Source organism: Macaca nemestrina, chromosome 13 (assembly GCF_043159975.1).
Source record: "Macaca nemestrina isolate mMacNem1 chromosome 13, mMacNem.hap1, whole genome shotgun sequence".
Lineage (NCBI taxonomy): Eukaryota > Metazoa > Chordata > Mammalia > Primates > Cercopithecidae > Macaca > Macaca nemestrina.
In genome coordinates this window covers 62,058,928-62,083,177 of record NC_092137.1, presented here as the reverse complement: position 1 = coordinate 62,083,177, position 24,250 = coordinate 62,058,928, and the positions used below count along the sequence as shown (strand labels likewise).

The 24,250-nt window shown below is 45.3% G+C and overlaps 1 long non-coding RNA gene and 1 pseudogene across 1 annotated transcript; both read right to left on the bottom strand.

Moving 5' to 3' along the window:
- Positions 1 to 9,844: 9,844 nt before the first annotated feature.
- Positions 9,845 to 16,053, bottom strand: LOC105465111 (small ribosomal subunit protein eS24-like; annotated as a pseudogene).
- A 2,500-nt stretch (positions 16,054 to 18,553) lies between these two features.
- Positions 18,554 to 23,958, bottom strand: LOC105465110 (uncharacterized). Its single transcript, XR_011611778.1, has 3 exons — positions 23,774 to 23,958; positions 19,567 to 19,628; positions 18,554 to 19,251 (listed from the first exon to the last, which is right to left on the bottom strand). It is a non-coding gene; the product is annotated as an uncharacterized lncRNA (long non-coding RNA).
- Positions 23,959 to 24,250: the final 292 nt, after the last annotated feature.

The following is a 24,250-nucleotide window of genomic DNA, read 5'->3' as shown; positions in this document are numbered from 1 at the left end:
GCCCGGCTAAAATGGTTGTTTTCTAATTCTATTATGCGTTCTATATTAGCTGATAGTCTCTGTAAAGAAGAGCTTCCCAGTCTCTATTATGTGAGGTATCACCATGATGCACAAATTCATTTATTCAATGTGTTATAATGTGTTACCATCATTAAAATTTTATAATTATGCTCAAATTGTCCTAAATTTGGCCAGTGGGAGCTCCTACAAGCTGGTTTGTGTGTTTTATTTATATCTTTCCATCAGCTTGGAGCAAATGAAGGGCCATTTGCTCCAAGTTAAAGTACACACAGGCTGGCGCTGTGGCTCACACCTGTAATCCTAGCACTTCAGGAGGCTGAGGTGGGAGGATCATGTCCAGGAGCTCGAGACCAGCCTGGGCAACATAGCGAGACCCTCCCCCCGCAATCTCTACAAAAAATACAAAAATTAGCCACACCTAGTGGTGTGTGTCTGTGTTCCCAGCTACTCAAGAGACTGAGGCAGAGGATTGCTTGAGCCCAGGAGGTCGAGGCTGCAGTGAGCAGAGATTGCACCACCACATTCCAGCCTGGGTGACAGAGTGAGACCCTGTCTCAATTTAAAAAAAAAAAAAACCGTCAGTTTACAGGAAGCCAGGATGGAGAGATAATAAACCCGAACTCCCCAACCCACCATTGCCCCAGTGTCGAGATGATACTTGTAGATTTGGGCAAGGGATGAAGGGATGCCTCCGCTGTCAGTCAAGGTCAGAGTGCTAATGTGACCCAGGCAGTGGGAGGGTGAATGTAAGGTAATAAATAAAGTGAAAACAGTGTGTTCACAGGAGTAAGACTTCTATGCGTAGCTCAAATGTGGGGTTTCAGAAGAAATGCATCCTCAGGGTGGAGGTGTGTTCAAGTTTATGCTATGGGAGAAAGCCAACGTCAGTGGAGGTCTCATTGCCACCCAAAGATCCACGCTTACCTCCTCTCAAGGGGTAGAGGTTGTGGGGGAAGCAAGCAAGACTTGAGCTTAGGAGGCCTCTCTGCAGAGCCAGCAGCAATTGGTTTAGGGCTCAAGAAAAGATGTTGATTTTCCACAGAAGCCTAAGGATGAAAAATTTGCAAGACACAGAAAAAAGGGGATAGGCTTTCAATTATTTTTGTTGGGAGGACTGGTTTGCTTTGGGTAAAAGGAGGTACAGTGGAGGAGGGACAAAACATAGGGAGAGGCCGGGTGTGGTGACTCACACCTGTAATCCCAGTATTTTGGGAGGCTGAGGTGGGCGGATCACTTGAGGTCAGGAATTCAAGACCAGCCTGGCCAACCTGGTGAAATCCGGTCTCTACTAAAAACATAAAAACCATCTGGGCATGGTAGGGCATGCCTGTAATCCCAGTTACTTGGGAAGCTGAGGCAGGAGAATTGCTTTAACCCGGGAGGCGAAGGTTGCAGTGAGCTGAGACCACGCCACTGCACTCCAGCCTGCGTGACAGAACGAGACTTCATCTCAAAAAAAAAAAAAAAAAAAAAGAGACACATCTTTCAGGGTGGACACGGAGGATTTTGCCAGTAAACAGCAAACATTTTGCTCAGGTTGGAGAGGCTTCTGGCCCTTTGTACGTGCTTTCCTGGGGCGATACAATTGGCCGTCAGGACATTAGTCATAAGTTGTCCCCTCCCTTGAGGCTGATTCAACAAACAGGTTCTTTCCTGCTCTCCAAGCACGCCATCATACAGCATGCTGGCATGGCATTTGGACAAAGATTTTCTACCTAACTTTGTACTTATATGGAATCTCTCGAGAAAGGTCCTCCCAGATAATGGTGTGACTTACTAGAGGACAGTAATTTATAGCTGTAATTTGTTAATCCCATGAGTATCCCTAGAGGAGGAAAAATCTTGATTGTATGGAAGCTGTGGGGACTTAAGGTCTTTATAAAAGAATTGACCCAGGGCTGCCCCTGGTCATCTGATGGGAACAACTTCTTTGTGGACCCCTAGGCATCAAGGAATAGCTTCACACCCACAGATAGTGACTGATTTGGACAAACGAAGCTGATCACTCACTCTTCAGACTGATAGAGACTGTCAACCGAAAAATCATGAGAAATTCCAGCATCTCTAACCTCACTCTGAGAGTGGCAGCCCTGGAAAGGAGAAATTTATTTCTTAAGCAGGGGATTCAGCCTCCGGCTGAAAAACTGAAAGCAAACTCTTTGAAAGAGAAGAGCTTGGCAAGGGATTTATACTGAAGTTGGCCAAGTATACGCATTCAACAGGTTGTAGGAGGAGCTATGAATATTCATGAAGGGGGTCCTGATCACGCATTTTGAACAAACATGCATTTATTTCCTCCTGTCTTGCCCTGCTGCCCAGGCTAGAGTGCAGTGGTGCAATCATGGCTCACTGCAGCCTTGACCTCCTAGACTCAAGCAATCCTCTCACCTCAACCTCCCAAGTAGCTGGGATTACAGGTGCACATCATCAAGCCTGGCTAATTTTTGTATTTTTTGTAGAGACGGAGTTTCGTCACATTGACCTGGCTTGTCTCAAGCTCCTCTCAAGCAGAGGAAAGGAAGAGAAGCAGAGATACAGATTACGATTGTGCTAACAGTTGTCTGAGCATAACTGTATAACAGTATTACAACTACTGCATTTCAACTCATGTTACAGCAAGCATTTCAATGATATGACAATATCTTTGATCAAGGCATTCTGTAGTTCAGGAGTGGGCAGAAAGCAGTTAAAAGATCTAACAAAACTAATAAGAAGCAAAAAAGTTCAAAGAGCAAACTGTCAGGAACCTAGGAACTCAGATAAAATGGGGATAAGTTCTGGACGAACAGAATTTACTTACAGAATTCCAATCCATTTCTGAGGCAATAATTTTCTCACTGGTAGGTGACACTCCAGCCACCCACAAACCTCATGCCCCTTGTCTCAGTGGTGCTCCCCTTTGCCCCCTGACTGAATCTGAGGGGCTTCTGCATTTTCCTTCCCACTGCTGCCTCCAGGATGCATCTTTCTGGCATCTCTAACCTCACTCTGAGAGTGGCAGCCCTGACTGCCTGGCACTTTACACACACTGCTAAGTCAGAACTCCTCAGGGTTGGGTCATAATTGTTGTAAGGTTGTATCCCTGAAGGCCAGATTTTATCTTTCCACTTTCTATCCCCAGGACTGGCCTGGAGTCCAGTATGTAGGATGGGCTTAATCCATGTTTTTGAGTGAATGACTAATACATAAATCCATAATAATCAAGCACACTATGTTTCAGCAAACACCTCAACAATATAGCTATCAGAGTGACTTTTTTCTTTCTTTTTTCTTTTTTTTGAGACAGGGTCTTGCTCTGTCACCCAGGCTGGAATGCAGTGGCACAACTGCAGCTGACTGCAGCCTCACCTTCCTGGGCTCAAGTTATCCTTCCACCTCTGCCTCCCAAATAGCTGGGACCACAGGTGCGTGCCACCACATCTGGCTTACTGTTTTTTGTTGTTTTTTTTTTTAGGTGGAGTCTTGCTGTGTCGCCCAGGCTGGAGTGCAATGGCATGATCTCAGCTCACTGCAACCTCCACCTCCCGAGTTCAAGCAATTCTTCTGCTTCAGCCTCCTGAGTAGCTGTTACTATAGGCGTGCATCACCATGCCTGGCTAATTATTGTATTTTTTTTTTTAGGAGAGACCAGGTGTCACCATATTGACCAGGCTGGTCTTGAACTCCTGACCTTGTGATCTACCCGCCTCGGCCTTCCAAAGTGCTGGGATTACAGATGTGAGCCAGCATGCCTGGCCACATCTGGCTAATTTTTTAAATTACTTGTAGAGATGAGGTCTCTCTAGTTGCCCAGGCTGGTCTTTAACTCCTGGGCTCAAGTGATCCTCAGCCTCCCAAAACGCTGGGATTACAGGCATGAGCCACTGCCTAGAATATCTTTTTTCTCTTTTTTTCTGGTATTGTTACTTTAATCTTCATAAGAACATAACACAAGACTATTCACTACCAAATTTACACTTAAGCATTCTGGTTTTTTTTGTTTTTTTTTTTTTTAGACGGAGTCTTGCTCTGTCGCCCAGGCTGGAGCACAGTGGTATGATCTCAGCTCACTGCAAGCTCCGCCTCCCAGGTTCATGCCATTCTCCTGCCTCAGTCCCCCAAGTAACTAGGGCTATAGGCACCGCCACCACACCTGACTAATTTTTTTGTATTTTTAGTAGAAATGGGGTTTCACCGTGTTAGCCAGGATGGTCTCAATCTCCTGACCTCGCGATCCACCCGCCTCGGCCTCCCAAAGTGCTGAGATTACAAGCGTGAGCCACCGCACCCAGCCAGTATTTTTTAAAGGATGGAATGTTTGTTGTTTTTGTTGTTGTTTTGGTTTTTAAGAGTCTCACTTTTTTTGCCCAGGGTAGAAAATAATGGTGCGATCTCGGCTGACTGCAAACTCTGCCTCCCAGGTTCAAGTGATTTTCCTGCCTCAGCCTCCCGAGTAGCTAGGATTACAGGCGATGCCCGGCTAATTTTTGTATTTTTAGTAGAGACGGTATTTCACCATATTGGCCAGGCTGGTCTCAAACTCCTGACCTCAGGTGATCCACCTGCCTTGGCCTCCCAAAGTGCTGGGATTACAGGCATGAGCCACCATGCCCGGACTAAAGTATGGAATGTTTTATTGGAGGCTTTTAATTATTTTATTTCAACCAGAGAGCTAACTTATAAATAATCCATATAAAATCATCAGACTGTCCCATAATACATGCTAATTCATTAATTAACAAAAACTTAATCTAGGTACTGAGAATACATCAGCAAACAAAAAAGAGACTCCCTAGTCTCATAAAATTTACATGCCAGTTGGGGGAGGATTGGACACAAGCAGTATAAAAATAATGTCAGTTGATTAATAAAAAAAAATAAAGCAAGGTGAAGGGGTGAAGAGTAACTTGGGGAGAGTTTGCCTAGTTAGAGTCAGGAAGGCCTCTCCAATAAGCGACATTTGAGTAAAGGCCAGAAGGAAGTTAGGGCTGTATGTCTGTGGATAACTGGGGGAGGCATCTTAGATAGAGGAACAGCAAGTACCCTGGGCCTGGGGTTTTGAATTACGGGGAAACCCATGAGGCCACAGCAGTGAGATGTGGAGAGAGTTGCAAAATGTGAAGTCAGAAAAATAGCAGATTCAGTGGGGCCTTCTGGGACACAGTAAAGATTTTGCATTTTATTCTGAGTGAGATAGGGAACTTTGGGAGGGGTGAAAACTGAGGAGGGACTTGGGTTTTAAATGGTCACTCTGGGCCAGTCACAGTGGTTCACGCCTGTAATCCCAGCACTTTGGGAGGCTGAGGCAGGAGGAGTGCTTGAGCCCACGAGTTCAAGACCAGGCTAGGCAACGTAATGAGACCACATTTCTACAAAAAATAAATTTAGGCCAGGCGTGGTGGTTCACACCTGTAATGCCAGAATTTTGGGAGGCCGAGGTGGGCAGATCACTTGAGGTCAGGGGTTCGAGAGCAACCTGGCCAACATGGTGAAACCAGTCTCTACTAAAAATATGAAAATTAGCCGGGTGTGGTGGAGCTCACCTGTAATCTCATCTACCCTGGAGGCTGAGTCAGGACAATCGCTTGAACCTGGGAGACAGAGGTTGCAGTGAGCTGAGATCGTGCCACTGCGGCACCAGCCTGGGCGACAGAGTGAGACTCCATCTAAAAGAAAATAAATAAATAAATAAATAAATAAATAATTAGCCAGGTGTGGTGATGCATACCTGTAGTCCCAGCTGCTTGGGAAGCTGAGGTGGGAGGATTGCTTGAGCCTAGAAAGTCAAGGCTACGGTCAGCCACTATCTCATCACTGCACTCCAGTCTGGGTGGACAGACCAAGACTCGATCTCATAAAAAAATAATAAATAGGTGGTTGCAACAAGCCAATAATCCAAGTGAGAGGTGCTGGTTGCTTGCACCAGAGTTGTAGTGGAGGAGGTAGAAATATTTGGATTCTGGATATATTTCAAAGGTAACACTAAAAGGATTTGAATGTGAAGTGCGGAAGAAATTAATGCATCCAAGGATGAAGTTTCTGTGGGAAGCAATTGGAGGATGGTGTTGCCACTTAATGAATTGGGGAAGATTTGGGAAGAAATGGGTTTCGGGAGTTAGTAGATGCTGTGATGTCCTGTCCTGCATCCTCCTGGCCTACCTCTGAGTTTGCTTGCAGCCAGGGTGGACAGTTCCCGTATATGCTGATGGCTTCTACCTCAAGTTCACCTTTGTTCCTCTACTTCCCTGCCTGCAAGATCTCTCCATTGCCAGCGACCTTATTCAGCTTGGCTGCACAGCAGATCACAAGTGCTGGGGACCAGGCCAGGCGCAGTGGCTCATGCCTGTAATCCCAGCACTTTGGGAGGCCGAGGTGGGTGGATCATCTGAGGTCAGGAGTTTGAGACAAGCCTGGCCAACATGGAGAAACCCCCTCTCTACTAAAAATACAAAAATTAGCCGGGCATGATGATGCATGCCTGTAATCCCAGCTACTCAGGAGGCTGAGGCAGGAGAATTGCTTGAACCTGGAAGGCGGAGGTTGCCATGAGCCGAGATCGCACCATTGCACTCCAGCCTGGGCAACAAGAGTGAGACTCCATCTCAAAAAAAAAAAAAAAAAGGAAGTACTGGGGACCTAAATCCCCCGGGGAACCATTGGCCAGTGAGGCATAGGGTAAGGAATTAATTGGTGAGTAACCTGGCTTCTCTTTCCGTGGCGAGACTGTTCTGAGATACCTTCTACAGGACTCCTTACAGGGTATCCAGCAGGATTTAGCTTCAATTGCCCACAGTAATAACCTGCTCCTTATAGCACCCCTTATTAACTCTCCTCCCTTCTCTGTCTTACTTCTTTTATTTCCTCACTTGTGCTTCCTGGGATAACTTCCTCTATAATTTAGTTTCTGCTGCATAATAAACCACCCCCAAAATGCAGTGGCTTACAACGGCCATTATTTTTGCTCATGATTCTGTGGGTCAACAATTTGGGCTGGACTCAACTGGGCGACAAATTTTCTGCTGGTCTTGCCTGGGCTCACACAGTGGCTACAATAATATGGTGGCTTGACTGGGGCTGGAAGGTTTAAGATGCCCTCCAATGGTAGATAGTGGATGCTAGCTGTCAGCTGGCTGATTTCAAAGGCCTCAGATGGGTTGGCTCATGTAGTCCAAATGCCCTCTCCTCTCCATCAGGCTAGACTGGGATTCTTCACATGGCAGTCTTGGGCAGTGTTCCAAAGTGACAAAAGTGGAAGCTGTGAAGCTTCATGAGGTCCACAGTGCTGCTCCTATTGCATTCTTTCCATCAAAGCAAGGCTCAGGTGCTAAGCCAGATTCAAAGGGTAAAGAGACAAATTCCACTTCTTGAAGGCAGGGAAGTCAAAGTCACATTGCAAAGAAAATATCATACAAGAAGGAAAGAATGCTAAGGCCATCTTTGCAAACAACCTACCCATCTCCCCTAACCCCCAAATTGCCTACGGATCTCCTTATCTCAGAGTCCGCCTTTGGGGGAATCCACACTAAGCTGGGGTGGGTAGGAATCAAAGCTCTGCTGCAGACATGCTAAGGGAGATGCTTCCTGGAGGAACCCAAGTGGAGACTTTGAACTGGCAGTTGGATTTATGAATCTGGAATTCAGAAGGGAGGTCTGGACTGGAGATACTCAATCTGGGAGTCAACGAAATATATGTAAACAAAGATAGTCCTAGTTTGGACAAGAGCATATAAGGAATGTATGTAGAGAAAAGACGTCAGAATGCTGAACCCCAGACCACTGCAGTGTTGACGGGTCAGGGAACAAGAGGGGGCAGCAAAGGACGCTGAGAAGGAGCAGCAGGTAAGGACACCAGCAGTAGTATCCCGGGGGCCAAGGAGAGAGTGTTTCAAGAATAGCACTAGATGGGGCGCGGTGGCTCATGCCTGTAATCCTAGCACTTTGGGAAGCTGAGGCGGGTGGATCACCTGAGGTCAGGAGTTTGAGACTAGACTGACCAACATGGCGAAACCTCATCTCTACTAAAAATACAAAAATTAGTTGTGTGCGGTGGCAGGTGCCTATAATTCCAGCTACTCTGGAGGCTGAGGCAGGAGAATTGCTTGAACCTGGGAGCAGGAGGTTGCATTGAGCCGAGATCACACCACTGCACTCCAGCCTGGTGACAGAGCGAGATTCTGTCTCAAAAAAAAAAAAAAAAAAAAAAAAAAAGTCAACATTACAGTGTTTGTTTACAATTAACTAGTGATTGGGCCTTTCGGGTCTTCTCCACTCCTCGCTCCCACCCAAATTTTGCCTCACTATTTGTGCCTCATTTTATGTTACCCAGAATGCTTTGATTCCTCCCCTTCCCCAAAGAGTAGCAATTTATCTTTTCTCCTCCAAGCCTTCCTGAACTTATTCTTATCAGGCATTCCAGAATGTAGTAATGCTATAATTTCCTGAATATCGTATTCTATGCCCAAAAGAAAAAGAGCCAACCGTAAAAATCTGGATTCAGCTCAAAATTAAAGAATTTTTCCGGCTGGGCACGGTGGCTCACGCCTGTAATCCCAGCACTTTGGGAGGCCGAGGAGGGTGGCTCACAAGGCCAGGAGATCGAGACTATCCTGGCCAACATGGTGAAACCCAGTCTCTAGTAAAAATACAAAAAATTAGCTGGGCGTGGTGGCGGGCGCCTGTAGTCCCAGCTACTTGGGAGGCAGAAGCAGGGGAATTGCTTGAACCTGGGAGGCGGAGGTTGCAGTGAGCTGAGATCGTGCCACTGCACTCCAGCCTGGGCAACAGAGCAAGACACCATCTCAAAAAAAAAAAATATCTTTCCCACTGTCTGGAAGCAGTTACTAGGAAGCTTTAATTACATTTCCTGTTAATAACTGAAACCTCAAAATACTTTTTTTGAAAAGATAAGACAATTTCCTCTCTCTGCCCCCTCAGAGATTGGCAGATAGCAGGTGGCCATGTCACTGCCTCACCCCTTCACTGAGCTCCCTGCCATCACCTCCCAAATAAATCCTTGCAGCCAATCCTGGTCTCAGGGTTAGCTTTTAGGGGACCCCAGGACAGTGTTCTCTGGAATACCCAAATGTCTAGCAGCACTGGACCCACACTTTGTGTGGCAAAAAATGGAGTCTGGATGGACACAGTGGCTCACATCTGGAATCCCAAAACTTTGGGAGGCCAAGGCAGGAGGTTCATTTGAGGCGTGGAGTTTGAGACTAGCCTGGACAACATAGTGAGACCATGCCTCTACCAAAAATACAAAAATTAGCCAGGCGCAGTGGCATGTGCCTGTAGTCCCAGCTACTCAGGAGGCTCAGGTGGGAGGATTGCTTGAGCCCCGGAGGTGGAGGTTGCAGTGAGCCATGATCACGCCACTGCACTCCAGCCTGGGTGACAGGGCAAGACTCTGTCTCAAAAAAAAAAAAAAAAAAAAAAAGTCTGGAGTCCAGAGGCAGCTAACCCTTTCAGGGTCCCAGAATAGGCTATGCAAAGTGGGGGATATGGTCCCCCACTGCGCCTGGCAGGAAAAATTATTTAATTTTGAGCTGAATCCAGATTTTTACGGTTGGCTCTTTTTCTTTTAGGCATAGAATACAGTATTCAGGAAATTATAGCATTACTACATTCTGGAATGCCTGACATTCTGGACATGGTCCCCCACTTTGCAGAACCTCTTTTGAGATCGGCCCAGTGGGCATCTGAGCTTGTAATCCAGCACATGTAAGATATAGGCAAGGGGAGTTCTTGTTCTTTTTTACATTTTAAAGTAGTGAGAGAAGAGACACACAACAAACAGACATAGTTTTACAATTTCAAAACCATAGTATAATCTGTGTAATGCTTATAATGGAAAAAAATAAATACTTAAACAAAAAAACCCTTCCTAAGTGCCTTTTATTTTGTGATTTTTTTTTCTTTTTCTAGTTTTTTTTTTTTTTTTCCCCTGCCTCTTTATTTTCTCAAGTTGGGATTTCCAGAGTTTCATTTCAAGAACCAACTTGCTTTGCTTCATTTCTGTCCTCTGGGCTTTTGTTACCTGATGAGTTTGAGTGCTTTCAGGACATTCGATGCTTCAACTTCAATTAGCAAGCCCTCCTGGAAGAAAGAACACACCGTTGTCACTTCTAAGTTAATTCTATAACCTTGCAAAATTTGATTTCCACGCAAGAATGTGAAAATTATCTTAGATAATTTAGGCAGCAATTTATCTGACAAATGTGAGACTCAATTCTTTCAAATAAAAGGATGTGGAGCCGGGTGCGGTGGCTCATGCCTGTAATCCCAGTACTTTGGGAAACTGAGGGGGGAGGATCACGAGGTCAGGACATCGAGACCATCCTGGCTAACACGGTGGAACCCCGTCTCTACTAAAAATACAAAAAGTAGCTGGGTGTGGTGGCGGGCGCCTGTAGTCCCAGCTACTCAGGAGGCTGAGGCAGGAGAATGGCGTGAACCCAGGAAGCGGAGCGTACAGTGAGCTGAGATCACACCACTGCACTCCAGCTGGGGCAACAGAGCTAAACTCTGTCTCACACACACACACACACAAAAAAAAAAAAAAAAAAAAAAAAAAAAGACGTGGAAAGCAAAATTGCTTTCATGTAAAAAAATTAGAGCATACATGTGATTTCAACTTTTTAATATCAATTACTCATTAAATCTTCCCCTAGGTTTATTTCTAAATCAGAAAGTTTCATCTGTGTGAAAACTAAAAACTGAGAATTAGTATTAAATTTTCAAGACCATTAATGTTTTATCTGATTTTAAAGCATGATTAATTTTCCCTTCTCTAGGTGTTTAAAATGAATATCTCACAATGACAATGACAGAATGACAGAATAATAGGGGGCAACTGCAATCACTGCCACATCTGAAGGTGGTTCATTGTAAAGTAATGCTACACTCTTAACCTGGGACTAAAAAATAATGTGAGTTTTTAAACAGAACTTTAACATGCATGTTTTCAAGTAGTGATGGCGCCCTCAAAAGAATGGTTCTAACCATCCTTCCAGATTGCAATTTCTTTCTTTTTTTTGAGACGGATCACTGATCTTGTTCTGTCGCCCAGGCTGGAGTGCAGTAGTGCAATCTCAGTTCACTGCAACCTCCACCTCCTGGATTCAAGCGATTCTCCTTCCTCAGCCTCCCAAGTAGCTGGAATTACAGGCATGTGCCACCACACCCAGCTAATTTTTGTAGTTTTAGTAGTGATGGGGTTTTGCCATGTTGCCCAGGCTGGTCTTGAATTCTTGAGCTCAAGTGATCCTCCTGCCTCGGCTTCCCAAAGTGCTGGATTTACAGGTGTTAGCCACCATACCTGACTGAGAACAGGTTAATTTTTATTTTTTATTTTTATTTTTGTTTTTTTTGAGACAGAGTCTCGCTCAGTCGTCCAGGCTGGAGTGCAGTGGCGCGATCTCAGCTCACTGCAAGCTCCGCCTCCTGGGTTCACCCCATTCTCCTGCCTCAGCCTCCCGAGTAGCTGGGACTACAGGCACCCGCCACCATGCCCGGCTAATTCTTTGTGTTTTTAGTAGGGACGGGGTTTCACCGTGTTAGCCGGGATGGTCTCGATCTCCTGGCCTTGTGATCCCCCCGCTTCGGCCTCCCAAAGTGCTGGGAGTACAGGCGTGAGCCACCGCGTGTGGTGGAACAGGTTAATTTTTAAAAAGTAACATAAGTAATTTGATAAAAAGCCTAGCGAATAAGATATGTAATCAAACTAATAGTATTGACTTAGGAAAAAAAAAAAAAAGCCTAGCAATAAAAGAATGAGATTGGTGTTTTTGCATTGCTCGGAATCTGCCTCTGGGTGAGTCTGTTTTGGGCATTGCAACAGATCACTGGCAGTTGCAGCTCCATGAGGGCAGGGACCTGTGCCTGGTACAGGACTGAACTGGGGTCTGCTCACCTGGCTCAGTAAAGCCAAACATTCACTCTGCAGTTTGCCTTAGGAGGAAGAAGGGTATTTATCTTTGCAGTGCACCAAGCAAGAAGAATCAGGCAGCTCATACTTAAGACCTGATCTCCCCAATGGCTTGCAAGTAAGGGTTTTTATATTTATTTAGTTTTTGAGATGGAGTCTTGGTCTGTTGCCCAGGCTGGAGTGCGGTGGCGCGATCTTGGCTCACTGCAATCTCCCAGGTTCAAGCAATTCTCCTGCCTCAGCCTCCCTAGTGGCTGGGATTACAGGCTCCCACCACGACACCTGGCTAATTTTTGTATTTTTAGTAGAGACGGGGTTTTGCCATGTTGGCCAGGCTGGTCTCGAACTCCTGACCTCAGTTGATTTGTCCGCCTTGGCAAGGGTTTTTAAAGGCAGAGGCAGAGGTTACAGGCAAAGTCATAAATCAATACATGGAGGCTATATGCTGGTTTGACCTAAAAAGACGGGACATCTCAAAGTGGATGGTGGGGCATGGGCCAGGTTACAAGTCATAGATTCAAAGATTTTCTGATTTGCAGTTGGTTAAGATGGCAAAGGTTTGTCTAAAAATTTGGGGTCAGAAGAAAAGAGTGTTAGCTTTGGCTCATGGGCGTGACTTCCTCCAGGCCCCTCAGAAAGAACTTCAGAAAAAAAAAATAGCGGTTAGAGTTGAGTCCTCAGTTCCCACTTACCTGAAGTCTGGGTGCCAGTGGATTCATTTGCTGGGCATCCATGTTTCTGAAAAACAACTCAGTGACCTATGTTAGGAGGTTATCTTTAGTTTCTCTTTCTTTCTTTCTTTTCTTTTCTTTCTTTTCTTTCTTTTTTTTTTTTTGAGACAGAGTCTCTGTCACCCAGGCTGGAGTGCAGTGTTGGAATGTTGGTTCACAGCAATCTCCACCTCCCAGGTTCAAGCGATTCTCTTGCCTCAGCCTCCCACGTAGTTGGGATTACAGGTGCGCACCGGCACGCTTGGCTAATTTTTGTATTTTTAGTAGAGACGGGGTTTCACCATGTTGACCAGGCTGGTCTCAAACTCCTGACCTCAGGTGATCCGCCCGCCTCGACCTCCCAATGTGCTGGTGTCAGAGGTGTGTGAAACCAGAGCAACTCCATCTTGAAAAGGAGCTGGGTAAAAGGAGGCTGAGACCTACTGGGCGGTATTCCCAGATGGTTAAGGTGTTCTCTAAGTCACAGGATAAGATACAAGGTCAGCACAAGATACAGGTCATAAAGACCTTGCTGATAAAACAGGTTGCAGTAAAGAAGCCAGATAAAACCCACCAAAACCAAGATGGTCGTGAGAGTAACCTCTGGCCGTCCTCACTGCTACACTCCCATCAGCCCCATGACAGTTTACAAATGCCATGGCAACATCAGGAAGTTACCCTATATGGTCTAAAAGGGGAGGCATGAATAATCCACCCCTTGTTTAGAATATTATCAAGAAATAACCATAAAAATGGGCAGCCGTGGGAGCTGCTCTGTCTATGGAGTAGCCATTCTTTTATTCCTCTACTTTCCTAATAAATTTGCTTTTGCTTTGCACTGTAGACTTGCCCTGAATTCTTCCTTGCGCAAGATCCAAGAACACTCTCTTGGGGTCTGGATCAGGACCCCTTTCCTCTGACATTGAGATTACAGGCATGAGCCACCGTGCCAAGCCTCTTTTTTTTTTTTTTTTTTTGAGACAGAGTCTTTCTCTGTGCCCAGGCTGGAGTACAATGGTGCAACCTCGGCTCACTGCAACCTCCACCTCCCAGGTTCACACCATTCTCCTGCCTCAGCCTCCCAAGTAGCTGGGATTACAGGCTGGTCTTGAATTCCTGACCTTGTGATCCACCCGCCTTGGCCTCCCAAAGTGCTGGGATTACAGGCGTGAGCCACCGCACCCAGCCTTATTAATGCTATTGTGAAAAATCCTCACGGGCTGCAGATAACATCCTTGCAGTACCTTTACTCCTTCGGCTTTTTGCCAGCACCAACATTGGCCTTTGCAGTCCCCCTGACTTTCTCCATTCTCTTCTTGCATTCTTTTAGTTGGTTTCTTGAGGTCTTTTTCTTCTCATACAGGCCTTGTCTTGCAAGTCTGTATTTGGTATGTTTGGGTTCATTTTACTTTACATAATCCAGGGAATCATAAATTGTGCCAAAGCCACAACCAACATGAGTTCTGAATCCAAATACAAAGATGACATCCAGTGTGGTCTTGTACATTTTGGCTAGTTTTCCCTGAATTTCTGTCTCAGGCACTGTTGCCTTCCAGGGGTGAAGGACATCAATGAGCATCTTTTTCTTCTGAAGTAGTCATGAACTTTCTAGTTAGGATAGTTACCGTGTGGTTCATGATGGCAGCCTACCCTCAGCCAGCCAGGGGGGAGAGGAGTTCTCTTTAGTTTCTGTAGGGAGCAAAACATCCCGGAATTCAAACTTTCTTGGCTATTGTTTTAAGCTACCATTACCTTCTTGCTTATCAAGTTGCTCATTTACTTCTCAGGGCTCACTAGGTGACTGGAATTTCCCCTGTGATAACTAAAACTTTTCCTTTATTTCCATGCTTTGGAGAAAGTGCACGGCAGGCTCCTAAGAGAAGTCCCTGCTACATCTTATGACCATCTTGCGAATTACTGTACCCTAGCAACTACTATGGTGCCTGGTGCATAGGAGGATGATTGATTGAATATATGCAGAAATTCACAATGTGACTAATTCAAAGTACCTGACACTCATTTGAATGCACACATTTGAAATAATTTTTAAAAGAAAATAGCTTCCATAATTTCCAAATACAGCAATAACAGTTTATAGGAAATGTCCCAAGCTAGTCCACTTACTTCTGTTTCTTTTTCACACAATACCATCTTCTGAATGTATTCCATATTGCAAAATAAAAAAGCACTTTACGGTGATTATGTTAAATAGAGCCAACAGCATCATCCCTGTTTTATAGATTAGAATGTGGGGATGTGGAACAGTGAGTAATTTTTTCAACATTAGTATTATTAATTAGAATCCCAACCTATACTTACTAATGCCCATTTCTGCCCAAATCACTGGAGGAAGGGCGGATTACCTATGGCGCTGGGGGTGGGGTCAGTTTCTCGTAGGTATGGGATGGGGAGATACTTGAGCAAGATTGGGGTACTCCAGAGAAGGAACAAAGTGGGAGCAGATCCTGCATAGGTCTTATGTCCCCTGCAGTCACCAACTAATAAATGGAAGAACTGGCACTCGCACTTAGCTCTCCTGAAGTTAAATGTGGTACTTTTGTTTTTAGGGAATGTGTTATAACAAACAGCTCATTTTAAAGAGAACTTTTAGGGATTAATAAGTTTAGTTTTACCCAGATAATAGATCAGGAGTTTTATTCTAATTGAAAATTAAATCTGATTTATGTGTCTCATGTGTTTTGATTCAGTGTAATACATTTTACAAATGAAGAGATGTGGGAGACTGCAAATTATAGAAGTTTGTGTTTGTTTTGTTTTTAAATCTAAAGTTGTATACATTCCTAGAGTCCTTTTAGCAGCATTATTCAAAACCCCTTATTAACATTATTCAAGCCAGGCACAGTGGCTCACATCTGTAATCCCAGCACTTTGGGAGGCTAAGGTGGGCGGATCACCTGAGGTCAGGAGTTTGAGACCAGCCTGGCCAAGATGATGAAACCCCATCTCTACTAAAAATACAAAAATTAGCCGGGCGTGGTGGTGTGCGTCTATAATCCCAGCTACTCAGGAGGCTGAGGCAGGAGAATCACTTGAACACAGGAAGTTACAGTGAGCCGAGATCGTGCCATTGCACTCCAGCCTGGGTGACAAGAGTGAAACTCCATCTCAAAGAAAACCCAAAAAACAAAAAACATTATTCAAAAGCATCTGCAGAACCTAATCCAGTAATTTATTTCTTTATTTTTGAGACAGAGCCTTGCACTGTCGCTCAGGCTGGACTACAGTGGCACGATCTCGGCTCACTGCAACCTCTGCCTCCTGGATTCTACTACCTCAGCCTCGGAAGTAGCTGGGATTACAGCACTCGCCACCACACCCAGCTAATTTTTTTGTATTTTCAGTAGAGACGGGGTTTCATTATGTTGGCCAGGCTGGTCTCAAACTCCTAACCTCATGATCTGCCCGCCTCGGCCTCCCAAAGTACTGGGATTACAGGCATGAACCACTGCACCAGGCCAATCCAGTAATTTTTAAAGTGGTATTCTTTAAGATTTCCCTGCAGAGGAAAATTGTTTCCTGTGAGCATCAACCCTAAGGCCTCCTAAGAAATTTCTGAGCTCAATAAATAGCAGATTTATGGCTGAGTGCGGTGGCTCACACCTGTAATCCCAGCACTTTGGGAGGCTGAGGCAGGCAGATCATTTGAGGTCAGGAGTTCAAGACCAGCCTGGCCAACATGGCGAAATCTTGTCTCTACAAAAATTAGCTGGGTGTGGTTGTGCACGCTTGTAATCCCAGCTACTTGGGAGGCTGAGACAGGAGAATCACTTGAACCTGGGAGATAGAGTGTGCAGTGAGCTGAGATTGCACCACTGCACTCCTGCCCGGGTGTGACAGAGTGAGACTTCATCTCAAATAAATAAATAAATATCAGATTTATAATGAGCATCTTTAAGACACATTTTATGCCAATGTGGCAGACACTGCCAGCTGCTTGCCAATAGCCATTTTCCCATTGTGTTTACTCACAGAATCCAATTTTATTCTGGGCACAGTCTACCCACTTAAAATATTGAATGCCCAGCCTCTCTTGTAGTTGGGGTTACTTTATGACATGATCTGGCCAACTCTCAGCTCTATAAACAGTGGCTTCGTGGTGCTTCCAGGAACATGCCCATTGTCCTTCTTCCTCCTGCCTGACTCATGGACTCGATGCTTGATGGTCAAGTAGCTGTCCTGCCACTATGAAGATGAAAGCAACAATCTAAGGATGGTACAGGGAGCTAGGAGGAACCTGGGTCCCTAGAGCAGCTGCAGCAGCCTGGCCTGCCCACCTTTGAATCCTGACCATGTGGAAAAACAAATCCCTATTTGGTAAAGACATGGTAGTTGAGTTTCTGTTTACATGCATGCAGATACAATGCTGACTAATACGTTCAATATTTCCATTTTTGTGCCTTTTGTACAGCTCCAATAAGACCAAGTAACAAGATCATTGCTACACAAAATCTTCTCCTCCCTAACCTCCTGAACACAGTCCTTTCTTCTATGATGTGTTTCTGTAATAATAGGTCACATGTAAATTGGTAATTAGGGCACTGAGGACAGCATAACATGGAAGTCACATGGTTTCTATGCTATTTTTCATTGCACATTAATATTTTGAAGCAATGTATGAAGATCTTAAAGGAAAAAAAAACAAATCCTGAAGAAATACTTTCCTTTTGTGCAAGTAGTGGCAATATAGTGACTTTAAAGACCACGAGTTTTTCCCCAATGTTAAGCTATCTGGTAAAAGTGCAGACGAAGAAGTTATGTGTACATGTCATTCATTTAATTCCAGAAGCCTTTTTTCCCAATGAAGATGATCTCTAATTCCCTCACGTGTCTACATCTCAGAGTAGGTAGTGTGAGCCCAAGGGTTTGATGCTGCAAAGGCTGGCTGACGATGAAGGTGGGTGCACATGCAAGTGTAGATAGAATGGGCTCATATTTTTTTTTATCAGCATTATGATTTTTTTTTTAGTGCTCTGGTTACAACATCGCATTAGGATTTGAGCAGTTTGCTACTGACCTATTTCCCTGAAGTCCAGTTTATTTTATTTTATTTTATTTTACGAGACAGAGTTTCACTCTGTCACCTAGGCTGGAGTGCAGTGGTGCGATCTTGGCTCACTGCAACCTCTGCCTCCGGGGTTCAAGTGATTCTCCTGCCTCAGCCTCCCGAGTAGCTGGAATTACAGGTGCCTGCCACCAAGCCCGCCTAATTTTTGTATTTTTAGTAGAGACAAGGTTTCACCATGTTGGCCAGGCTGGTCTTGAATTCCTGACCTCCTGACAGGGTTACATCATATTGCCTACGGCTGGTCTTGAACTCCTGGGATCTAGCCATTTACCTGCCTTGGCCTCCCAAAGTGCCGACATTGCAGGCATGAGCCGCCACACCCAGCTGAGAATTCATTCTTTTCGCTTCTTCTGGCTTCTGATGGCTGCTGGCATTCCTTGGCTTGTGGAAGCATCACTCCAATATTTGCCTCTGTTTTCACATTACCTCTTCTATGTCTGTCTCAAATCTCTCTCTGCCTATCTCTTACAAAGATGCATGTGATGGCATTTAGGACCCACCTGGATAATCCAGGAGAATCTCCCTATCTAAAAATAAATCTGAAAAAAAAAATCACATCTTCAAAGAGCCTTTTCCAAATACGGTAACATTTTCAGGTTCCAAAGGTATTAGGGATTAGGACTTGCTATCTTAGGGGACCATTGTTCAGCCCACTACACTAATGTTCTTGTAGCTGGAGGAAAATTCCTACCAGGAGAATACCAGGAAGTATCTTTTGCTTTCTGCTTTTGTCCTTTTCTGTCCTTGGAAAATATGTTTATTTCTGGAAAACTAAGAAACATGATGTCTTAGTTTGTTCAGACTGCTGTAACAAAAATACCATAGACTGAGTGGCTTCAACAACAGATTTATTTCTCATAGTTCTGGAGGATGGGGAGTCTAAGAGCAAGGTGCTAGCAAAGTCAGTGTCTGAGGGTCCACTTCCTGTTTCAGACACAGCCATCTTCTTGCTGTATTCTCACAAAGCAGAAGGAGGGCCAGAGAGCTCTCTGGGGTCCCCTTTTATAAGGACACTAATCCCATTCATGAAGGCTCCATCCTCATGACCTTATTTCCTTCCAAATGTCCCACCTCCTGATACACACCAGTGGTTAGAATTTCAACATTTCAACATATAAATTTGGTTGGGGGTGAGGGGAGCACAAACATCAGTCTATTGCAGGTGATGACTGTTTTCTTATAAAACAATAAGAATTACATTTTCCAAAGAATCAGTATAATAGTATTTGCGACTCATTCATAAAAATGTTTGATTGTCTTCCATCAAGAAACTCCTACCAAGTTAAATTAATGAGCAGTGGAGGTGGCAAAGCAATACTTGAGAAATTTTACATGCTGTGCCATTAGATCCATCATGATTTGCACACAGAATATAAAATCTTTGGCGTTCACCACTTAAAGTCGTTATCACCACATCACAAAACCAGGCTGTGACCTCAGGGTCCTTGCCAAATGCCACTGAACACAGGGGTGTCTTGCTTCATAGAGAGAGCTGGAGCCTTAGCAGGCTTTGGTGTGTTTGAGAGCCCCTAGAATGAAGGCACAAACAAACCCTGTTAATAATAAGGTGATTCTGGAACGATTAAGTCTTTCTGAAATCTGGTTTGGAGGTCCAGAATTTAAACTTGCCCTGGTTTTAGACTAAAAAAAAAAAAAAAAAAAAAAAAAAAAAAAAAGTGTTCTACAACTTTATTAAAATAAAGTTTCCTTTAATAGGAAAGAATATTGTATTAGTCCATTCTCATGCTGCTATAAGGGACTGCCCAAGACTGGGTAATTAAAAAAGGAAGGAAGTTTAATTGACTCACAGTTCGGCGTGGCTGGGGAGGCCTCAGGAAACTTACCATCATGGTGGAAGGGGAAGCAAATACATCCTTCTTCACATGGCAGCAGGAAAGAGGCAGTGCTGAGCAAATTGGGAAAAGCCCCTTATAAAACCATCAGATCTCATGAGAACCCACTTGCTGTCATGAGAACAGCAGCATGGGGGTAACCACCCCCATGATTCAATTATCTCCCACTGGGTCCCTCCCATCACACGTGGGGATTATGGGAAATACAATTCAGGATGCGATTTGGGTGGAGACACAGCCAAACCATATCAAATATTATGGATTAATTAACTATGGCCAAATTTAATCAGTGCAAAGTCACACTTATTTTTCAGAATAGTATTTTAGTCTTGTAAAAACTCTCATTCTTAAGTAATACACATTCTTTTTTTTTTTTTTTTTTTTTTGAGACGGAGTCTTACTCTGTCGCCCAGGCTGGAGTGCAGTGGCTGGATCTCAGCTCACTGCAAGCTCCGCCTCCCGGGTTTACGCCATTCTCCTGCCTCAGCCTCCCGAGTAGCTGGGACTACAGGCGCCCACCACCTCGCCCGGCTAGTTTTTTTGTATTTTTAGTAGAGACGGGGTTTCACCATGTTAGCCAGGATGGTCTCGATCTCCTGACCTTGTGATCCGCCCGTCTCGGCCTCCCAAAGTGCTGGGATTACAGGCTTGAGCCACCGCGCCCAGCCAAGTAATACACATTCTATTGAGAAAGTCAGGTCTAAGAAAAGGAAGAGTTGAATGATTCTCATGGGTCTTATCTCATTTATAACAGATTTGGGGGGACATTTTATTTTATTTTTTGTAGAGACAATATCTCGCTATTTTGCCCAGGCTGGTCTTGAACTCCTGGGCTCAAGTGATCCTCCTGTCTTGCCCTCGTAAAGTGCTCGGATTAGAGGCATAAGCCACCACACCTGGCCAAACATTTTAATTTCATTTCTCACATCAGTTTTTTTTTTTTTTTTAAATCAAACCATGACAGTAAATTGGGAATTTCTCCTTTATCAGAAAACCTACTTTTAAAGAATTGGATTCTAATTTAGTCCATAAAATTGATGGCATACATATTTTTTCTTGGGAATTAAAAATGTTTCAAATATTCCACTTATTCATGCAACATGAACAGGTTCCTTTTTTTAAAAAAAAATTTAATTTTAGGTTCTGGGATACACGTGCAGAACGTGCAGGTTTGTTACATAGGTAAATGTGTGCCATGGTGGTTTGCGGCACCCATCAACCCATCACCTAGGTATTAAGCCCCTCCCTCCCCCAGCGCCCCCAACAGGCCCCAGTGTGTGTTGTTCCCCTCCCTGTGTCCATGTGTTCCCACTGATGAACAGGTTCCTAGTTTCTAAACACCTATTATGGACCAGGCACACTAGACACTGGGATACAAAAGTCAACAAGACCTGGTCCTGCCCTCAGGGAGCCTGAAGTGTAAGGGGATGGAGAGAGGACCCAACTTCTCATGGGCTGTGAATGGTCCAAGGGACTGGGCTAGGCTGGGCTGGGCTGTGAGAGTGAAGCAGAACCCAGCCAGTCTCAGGGAGGCTAGGGGCCTCTTCCAAAAGGAAGCTAAGGCCTGAAGAAGAAGAAAAAAGCCATTTCCTTCAACAGTGACTGCGTGAGGGAAGGGGGTGTGTATAAAGGCCCAGAAGTGATGTGCTTGAGAAAGGGAGGCTGCATGGCACAAGCACCAGGTTAAAAGAAGAGGCTGGGCCGGGCGCGGTGGCTCAAGCCTGTAATCCCAGCACTTTGGGAGGCCGAGGCGGGCGGATCACAAGGTCAGGAGATCGAGACCACAGTGAAACCACGTCTCTACTAAAAATACAAAAAATTAGCCGGGCGCGGTGGCGGGCGCCTGTAGTCCCAGCTACTCAGGAGGCTGAGGCAGGAGAATGGCGGGAACCCGGGAGGCGGAGCTTGCAGTGAGCCGAGATCGCGCCACTGCACTCCAGCCTGGGCAACAGCGTGAGACTCCGTCTAAAAAAAAAAAAAAAAAAAAAAAAAGAAGAGGCTGGGCCAGCCCCAGAGTGGCCTCATAAACTTATTAGAGGGTTTGGACTCCAAAACAATGAAAGGATCCCTTCCTTCTATTCCTTTTCTTTCCCTTCCTCTTTCTTCATTCCTTTCCTCCTTCCTCCCTTCCTTCCTTTCCTTTGTCTTCCTCCCTTCCTTCCTTCCCTTCCTTCCTTTCATACTCCCTCCCTCCCTCCTTCCCTTTTTTCCTTCCTTCGTTCCTTCCTTCCTCCCTCCCTCCCTCTCTTTTTTCTTTCTCTCTCTCATCTTTCTCTCTCTCTCCCCCACCTTTCTTTCTTCTCCCCACCCTTCCCTCCTCTTTCTCACACTCTCTCTTTCTTTCTCTTTTAGACAGGTCCTCACTCTGTCACCCAGGCTGGAGTGCAGTGGCAATCATAGCTCACTGCAGCCTCCAACTCCTGGGCTCAAGCCATCCTCCCACCTCAGCCTCCCAAATAGTAGGGATTACAGGTGTGCACTACAACACCAGGCCATTGAAGGATTTTCAAGCAGGGCAAAGACATACTCAGATCTGCATTTTATAATGATCATTCTACTTGCTGTCGAATGGCTCAGATGCTGGCAAGCCTGGAAGCAGAGAACCCTCAAGGTAGGGAGAGGCAGATCTAGGGGAGAGAGTGTGGTTCCCTGAACTATGACTCAGTTGGGAAGAAAAGAAGTGGATGGATTTGAAAAACAATTTCCCCTAGCAGGTTCCCCTACTGCAACCTCCACCTCCCAGGTTCAAGCAATTCTCCTGCCTCAGCTTCCCGAGTAGCTGGGATTACAAGTGCACAGCCACCACGCGGGGCTAATTTTTGTATTTTTAGTAGAGACAGGGTTTCGCCATATTGGCCAGGCTGGCCTCTAACTCCTGACCTCAAGTGAACCGCCCACTTTGGCCTCCCAAAGTGCTGGTATTATAGGCATGAGCCACCATGCCCGGCAGCCCTAGTGATATTCTTGAAACAAACAACAGTTAAATACTTAGGTATTCAATACATCTAACTACTTTCTTGGAGCCATGAAAAATGTCAGTGGTCTGTGGTGAACGAGTTTTCAAATCTCTTGCTTACAGGCCTAATTTTATACCTACAAGAGCAGGCTTGAAAATTGCTTTCTCTAATTTTTATTCCTAAGGTCATATGACATTAGCCTAAATAAGTAAACTTCACCTGTTCACACACTATAGAAGCACATCAAAGCTGCTCCAGGCTGGATGCCGTGGTTCATGCCTGTAATCCCAGCACTTTGGGAGGCTGAGGCAGGCGGAATACACCCACCAGGAGTTCAAGACCAGGAGTTCAAGACTAGCCTTGGCAACAAAGAAAGACCCTGCCTCTACAAAAAAACAAAAACAAAAACAAAAACAAACAAAAAAAAATTAGCCTGGCGTGGTGGTGGGCGCCTGTAATCCCACCTACTTGGGAGGCTGAGGCAGGAGAATTGCTTGAACCCTGGAGGCGAAGGTTGCAGTGAGCAGTGAGCTGAGATTGCATCACTGCACTCCAGCCTGGGTGACACAGCAAGACTCCATCTCCAAAAACAAAACCAAACAAAATAAAAAAACGGCAGCCATAAAAAAGGATGAATTCATGTCCTTTGCAGGGATATGGATGAAGCTTGAAACAATGATTCTCAGCAAACTATCACAAGAACAGAAAACCAAACACCGCATGTTCTCACTCATAGGTGGGAGTTGAACAATGAGAACACATGGACACAGGGAGGGGAACATCACATACCAGGGCCTGTCGGGGGGTGGGGTCTAGGGGAGGGATAGCTTTAGGAGAAATACCTAATGTAGATGATGGGTTTAAGGGTGCAGCAAACCACCATGGCACATGTATACCTATGTAACAAACCTGCAGGTTCTGCACATGTATCCCAGAACTTAAAGTATAATTAAAACACACACACACACAAAACACAAAAACAAAAACAAACAACAACAACAACAACAATAAAAACCCAACCCTGCTCAGATCCTCACAGCAGCAGGTGTGGCCACCGCTCTTCTTACCATTGCACTTCCCCGGCTTCTCTCCAGCAGGGGAGTCCGCCTGCTGTTTTGCGGTTCGCCGGGGTGCCCACCCCCACAGTAAAGGGAAGGGTGCAGGTCGCACACACCACACTCCACAGGGATGGAAAGGGCGGGAACCCGCCTTTGCCAGAGCCCACCGCACATAGCACATACCGTTCTTCAGCCTTCACCTGGAGCACCAGGGCGGTGCCTTGGAGCGCGGGATGATTTCGGGCTGCGGAGGCGGCGGCACAGGCCAGACACGGCGGCAGGCGTCCGGCTGCACTTCTTCTCTTCTCCAGCAGGTGGCAATGAGTTAGCGGCAGCCTTCAAAGAGAACTAACTTCACCGCCGAGGCCGGAAGGCACAAATATTTAAAATTCTTTTATTTTTTTTTAGACGGAATCTCGCTCTGTCGCCCAGGCTGGAGCGCAGTGACATGATCTCGCCTCAATGCAACCTCCGCCTCCCGGGTTCAAGCGATTTTTCTACTACAGCCTCCCGAGGAGCTGGGATTATAGGCGCGAGCCACCACGCCCGGCTAATTTTTGTATTTTTAGTGGAGATGCGGTTTCACCATATTGGCCAGGCTGGTCTCGATCTCCTTTCTTCGTGATTTTAACTGCCAACTTTAAAAATATTTAAATTTTG